This window comes from Cervus canadensis, chromosome 19 (genome assembly GCF_019320065.1).
Source record: "Cervus canadensis isolate Bull #8, Minnesota chromosome 19, ASM1932006v1, whole genome shotgun sequence".
Lineage (NCBI taxonomy): Eukaryota > Metazoa > Chordata > Mammalia > Artiodactyla > Cervidae > Cervus > Cervus canadensis.
This window is the reverse complement of record NC_057404.1, coordinates 48261396-48268333: the sequence shown is the minus strand read 5'-3', so window position 1 is coordinate 48268333 and position 6938 is coordinate 48261396. Positions and strand designations below refer to the sequence as shown.

At 37.1% G+C, this 6938-nt stretch overlaps 1 non-coding gene across 1 annotated transcript; it reads right to left on the bottom strand.

Moving 5' to 3' along the window:
* Positions 1-689: 689 nt before the first annotated feature.
* Positions 690-792, bottom strand: LOC122422408. The gene has a single exon (XR_006263814.1). It is a non-coding gene; the product is annotated as a U6 spliceosomal RNA (small nuclear RNA).
* Positions 793-6938: the final 6146 nt, after the last annotated feature.

Here is a 6938-nt window from a genome sequence, read left to right as displayed (position 1 = left end):
GTTCTTATTATTTTTCTATTTCATATACTGTTGTTTTTATTCAGTCGCTAAGTCATGTCTGACTCTCTGTGACCCCACAGACTGCAGCACACCAGGTTTCCCTGTCCTTCACTATCTTTTTTGAGTTTGCTCAAACTCACGTCCACTGAGTCAGTGATACCATACAACCATCTCATCCTCTGTCGCCCACTTCTCCTGTCCTCAATCTTTCCCAGCATCAGGGTCTTTTCCAATAAGTCAGCTTTCTGCATTAGGTGGCCAAAGTATTGGAGCTTCAGCTTTAGCATCAGTCCTTCCAGTAAATACTCAAGGTTTATTTCCTTTAGGATTGATTGGTTTGATTTCCTTGCTGTCCAAGGGACTCTTAAGAGGCTTCTCCCAAAAAAAAAAAAAAAAAAAAAAAAAGAGTCTTCTCGCACCACAGTTTGAAAGCATCAATTCTTTGGCACTTAGCCTTATTTATGACCCAACTCTCACATCCATACATGACTACTGGAAAACCCATAGCTTTCACTTTTATGGACCTTTGCTGGCAAAGTGATGTCTCTGCTTTTTAATATGCTGTTTAGCTTTTCTTCCAAGGAGCAAGCGTCTTTTAATTTTACATGTGTATGTGTCAGTCCCGATCTCCAATCTCCCAGTTTATCCCTCCTCCTCACCCCCTGGCATAACCATAAGTTTGTCTCCTCCATCTATGACTCTACTTCTGTTTTGTAAATAAATTCACTTAGCAGGGGCCATGCTTACCTTCTCTATATTGTTCCAGTTTTAGTATATCTGCTGCTGAAGCAAACACCTTTATTTTCTATTAGTAAGTTCCTTATTTCTACCTGCATCCCAACTCTGGCTGGGGTATAGAAAAATCACAAGGGATACTACAGAACCTCAGAGCCATTAGGATGGGGGCCTTGTTATGTTACATCCAGAGGGGTAATGGTGGGCACTGGATGGGCAAAGACTTCATGGGGAAAGTTGAATTTATAATTGAGACTTAAAAGATGAGTAGCATTATGTTATATAGTGATGGGTATTTTATTTCAAGAAAGTGAGAAATCCTGGGGCAGAGTCAAAAGATCCAATGAGAAGGGAGGTGTTGATAAGTCAATTTAGAAATGTTTTGGGTCACAGTTTCAGATGGTAAAGTTCTGAACAGGAGATTAGTTCATCTTCAACTTGGTGATGGGATTGTAATGCTTATATAAGTAAAGACTAAATGATTTTTGAAATGAGTTAGATAATCCGCTAAACAGAATGATCAACTTTAATCCAGAACTATTTTAATACCAGAAGGACGTGGATTGAGAGGGCATTGGTTGAATAAGTTTCTTTCACATTGTATTGAACAAAGAATAACTCTCAAAATCTCCTCTTCTCTTGTTATATAAAATTGAATGACATTTATACCTTAATAAGTATATGAGGAAAAACCTGGGTTATAAGTTTGATCTTTAGTTGGAACAGATTTTACTAGTCTCTTATTTCTCAGGATTTCAGAGCAAGACCTATATAGGTAGAGAAAAGGAGCAGAAAATAGCTTAAGGGGATTGGTGAGAAAAAATTGATGGGACTGTGGAGTGGGGGCAGCATGGTATAGCAAGTTATGTGGGAAAAAATGTTAGCTTTGGAATCAAGATCCACAATCTTCACATTTCAACATATGATCTTGGGTAGTTCCTTAACCTTTCTAAACCCCAATTTCTTCTAATGACCTGTGAGTGGGGGGACTAACAGGTGCCTGCCTGTGGTTGTGCACACCAAATCCCACACACCTTCTGGGGATGCAATGCCCATCCTGGTTTAATGGACACCCGGCAGGGATAACAGGGCTTCCCTGGTGGCTCAGTGGTAAAGAATCTGCCTCCAATGCAGGAGATGCAGGTTTGGTCCCTGGGTCAGGAAGATCCCTTGGAGAAGGAAATGGCAACCCACTCCAGTATTCTTGCCTGAAATCCCATGGACAGAAGAGCCTGGTGGGCTACAGTCCATGGGGTCACAAAGAGCTGGACATGACTTAACGACTGAACAACAAGCCGGGGCAACACCCGCAAAACAGAGTTGTGGTGAGGCCTCACCCTAATGGAGTGATCTAATCATCATATTCTTAAAATCTCAAATTGCTTTCCATTTCCTATTAAAAAGATTTCAAACTCGTATACTGGAACAGTGTCCGAAGTGAAACAAAAACTACTTTCTGGGAATTCCCCTCCACTTTGCCCCTTTTCAAAGAACACCTTTCTTCAGTTTAATAAAGTCACTTATCACTACATTCTTTTCTATTTCTGTACCTTTATCCTGCATTAGCAGGTGGATTCTTTACCACTGTGCCACCTGGGAATCCCTGTATCTGTCTTTGTACCATTTTCATGCCCCTAATTCCCTGCTTTTCTGTGTTGACTTATTCCCCAAATTTACATTCTTTAAAGCTCAATCTAACTCCAAAAAGAAAGAAAGAAAGAAAAAAGTACTCATAATTTCCTTTGTAAAAGACGAAAAAAAAAAAAATAGTCTACCCATTCATTGAAGTCTTCCTTGACTCTTTCTCAGCTGGAAGCCATTTCTTTCTCTGCATTGCCTGACATTGTCCCTGCATCTGCCTCTACCTGAGTCTTCTGCCTTGAACCACTGTTTTTACTCATGTGTCTTATCATCCTTGCCCGACTTAGAGCAGGGTGAGAAGATTCACACAAGTCATCCTTGTATTTCGAGATCATGGAGCCCAGAGTCTTGCCTTTAGTAGGTGTGCTGGGTTATTTGGACTCATTTTGGCATCACTGCCACCTTCCTAAGGTCTCCATTGCAAGAGAAGTTGAGAACTGTGTTTACCAGAATCCTATTGAGATGGGAGACACCAGCACAAAGTTTAGGAGAAAAGGAAGCCATTATTTTCTGGAGACAACTGCAGGCGGATGACTGAGCACATGAGAGGTTCTGATCAGCTTCCGGTAAGCTTTCTGAGAATCACCTGCATCAGTCCTGCAGCCTGAGGGGTCAGAAGGAAACTTCCAGAGGTTCTTGGTATTCAGAGAGTCTCTGATGCAAGCCTCCAGAGAACCTTGTGGTGCTACAGGCTGAGATCGCCCCTGACAGGTTCCCTGGTGGCTCACATTATTGATAAAGAGTCTGCCTGCAATGCAGGAGACCCAGGTTTGATCCGTGGGTCGGGGAGATCTCCTGGAGAGGGAAATGGTAACCCGCTCCAGTGTTCTTGCCTGGAGAAAACCATGGACAGAAGAGCCTGTCGAGCCCTAGTCCATGGGGTTGCAAAGAATCAGACATGACTGAATGACTAACACTTCACTTCTAATTCCCTGCATTGAAAATATTCATACTTGGATTATATAGAGTGACACCTATTTTCATACCCAAAGGTTGACGTGTTTAATATTTGCATAATAAATGAAAACCAGTTCTATTAATTGAAAAGTCAGTAAATATTCTACTTATGTTCATTATTCAAGGGGAAAGAAGCTGACATCTATTGTGAGTTATTTGTATGGCAGACAATTTCCTGGGTGTTATTCACTACCTCGCAATAACTCTGAGAGATCAGTATTATTGTCCACATTTTATATGAGGATGTGGCAAGAAGAGAGTCAAACAGATACTCTGATTCACAAGCTAATAATTTTCCACACTATGATGTTGCCTTTTTGTGTGTCAACTTAGTGCATGCCTTTATGGATAATCACAAGCAACTTCAAAAAACATTTGAAACCCCAATATCAGCCAAGTTTTTCAGAGTAGTTTTACCTGCTCAGAGCAATAAATCTTAAGTTTCTTCTAAATTATACCACTGAGAAGGCTACCTATAACTAATGGATTTGACTTAAATATTTGAGTCAATTTTCTTCAGCTATTTAGACACTTGTATGCTCATATAGGGCTTCCCTGGTGGCTCAGAGGTTAAAGCATCTGCCTGCAATGAGGGAGACCCGGGTTCGATCCCTGGGTTGGGAAGATCCCCTGGAGAAGGAAATGGCAACCCACTCCAGTATTCTTGCCTGGAGAATCCCATGGACGGAGGAGCCTGGTGGGCTACAGTCCATGGGGTAGCAAAGAGTTGGACACGACTGAGCAACTTCACTTTCACTCTCACGTTCACGCTCATATATTGCTAAGAATGAGTGCTTTTATACCAGGTAAAATAACAAAGTTAAAATTGTTTTAAATATCTGAAATTTGGGGTGAGGTTGGTTTATATATTCAAACTAGAAGGACAGTGTACAATAAAAGACCCAGCAATATACTTTATCAGTTACAGTTTAATTACCCACCAATATCCATTGAGCTCCTTTGGAGCTTAATAACTACTACTTCTTGACCTTTATGGGAATGCTGAAGACTTTGATCTGAAATACAGTCACCTGGAACACTTTTTAATGATTTATTCTTCATTGCAAATTATTTGGAAAATTTTATATTATGCAATGTTATGTCTGCTTATATATATTATAGTCACATCATAAATAGTTTTCTACATTTAACAATAATGTTTAAGTGCTTAAATCATGAACAGATGAAATTATCAAAATTACAATGGTAGAAAAAGAATAGTAATACAATGAATTTCATAAAAATCTTATTCAAAAAGACAATTAATGTTTATGAGTTAGCACTTAACATTTTGCTAAAATGTTGGCAGTCCCACAAGGGATTATTTTTTAGCCTCGGTTAGTCTCTTTGTACCAGTTTTAGATAAGTAAAGGATGCTTCCTTGAAGAAAGAAAAAAAGCTGGTAATATTTCACATGGCAAAGTCCTTATACTTACAGATAAACAACTATGACTCAGATTGAATATGTGATTTTTAAATTTTTAATTCTGTTAGATGTTTGCTGAGAGACAAAAAATGTAAATTTAAACTTCCAGAGAAGTGACAGGTAGTTGCTTAAAAGTCTGTCTTATTTTATTATAATAATTCCATATCTATTTTGAGCTTTCATTTGCTTCAATTTTTTAAAAAGTTGCTGTGCCTTAGCAGTAAATTTGGGGTTGATGAAACAGTCTCATGTTTAAAAACAATATGGTTAATTAATATAACTTACCAGCAAAACACACAACCATTCAGAATTTAAATCTTCAGAAAGCACACATATCACCTTGCCTTATCAGTTTCTTTTTGAAAAATAATGATGACATTTATAAAATGAAAAGCACACTAAATCTACCTGCCTGCACTACAGTAAAATAGATCAAGAAATGCTTCAATTATGCTGTTCAGTTCACTGAACATTAACTTGGCCCAGAGTTTGGTGTGACATCCACTTTGAGGCTCTTTTACATTTTTTCCCCTTGGACTGAATCTCAACTGGTTGTTTTATTGACATATATAATCCAGATAGTTCTGAATAAGACTGGATCCTTAAGAGATCCAAGATAACTAAATATACACATTCAGGTTTATAGATAAGGCAAAGAGCATTATTTATTTAGAAAGAGAAATTTTATCCCTTTCTGGTGGAGAAAAAGAAAGATTAAATGGAAAATAAAATTAGTAGTAAAAGAAAATGTAGCCATTTATACTAGCTTGCTCATGAAAAAGAAGCCTGAGAATACAGATCTGCTAGAAACACAGTGGACTCATATAGAGTAAGGTGAATGTAGGAATAAAAAAGTGTATTTTTCCTCCTTTCTGTTTATAGTCAGTTTATCCTTAAAGGCCACTCTTCCAAAAGCACAAACTTTATAATATATTTGCAGGCCAGGCCCATTCACATAGTACTCTTCTGTATTTTTTAAGAACAGTTTATGTTCATTACTGGAAAGAAAGAAAAAAAAAAAGGAAAAGACAAGCAGAGACAAGCAAAAGGAGAAAAACAGAAAACATCCATATTTCCATCTTCAATCTGGTGCACCCACTCCAACACCTGTTCTTTTCTTTATCTTTTCATAATAATGTGTTATTTCAGAATGCAGGTATAAATGTTCATTTTCACCATGAATACGACATCAAACATATTTTTTTATAAAATGTTTTCTTCTATATTATCATGATGTGAAGGCCACAGAATGTTGAGAGGCAGACAGTACAGGATGAAGCCACAGGCTCTAAAAACAGACTGCTTGGCATTGTGTTGGCTCTGCTGTGTGCTAGTTGTGTGATCTTGGACAAATACCTGCTTTGTACCTCAGCTTTATCATCTGTAAAATGGGGGCAATAATATTATTACATTATTAACATTTTATACTATATTATATTACATATGTTATAAAGATTAAATTACGTCTTTTGAAGTGCTTAGAACATTGTACATAATAATCCTACATAAGTATATAGTTTAATCAAAATCTCAATAAGTTTTTAAATTATTACCATTTTTCTACTAATATAGTCGATTTTGCAATGAATATTTTTTACATATGTCTTTGCACATTTGTTGTATTTTCCTTGAGATAAATTCCTAGCAATAGAATTACTGTGTCAAAAGATGTGCATCTTTTTAATTCTGGCAGAAAAATTTGCAAGAAAAAAATTGGCATATTGTCAAGGATATGCCAATTTTCACTCTGAGCAGTGATGAATCTAAACATGGTTGTATGTTTTGAAACATAGCCTGCAGCCTTTAGTTTTCATAAGAATCATCTGGGAGCTTATTAAAATTATTCTTAAAACACAGAGATTCAGTATCTCTGGGGTGAATTCTTGGAATCCTCATTTCTTAAAAACAAGCTTAGGTAATTCTGACACAGATAGCTGATGAATTTAGAAATACTGAATCTTCTCTTTGGCCACTCTTCTGATACTGACAACTACAACCCCACTGATGTGATAGGTTCAATAAAGACAATTCTATAGGAACTTTCGGCCAGAAAATATCATATTTTACAAGCCAACTATTTTACATCATATTTTACAAGTCAACTAGAAAACATATTTTTTTCTTTATATTGCACAAAAAGTTAACCCTTTCTGCAGCTATTCTCAAATTTTCAACAGCT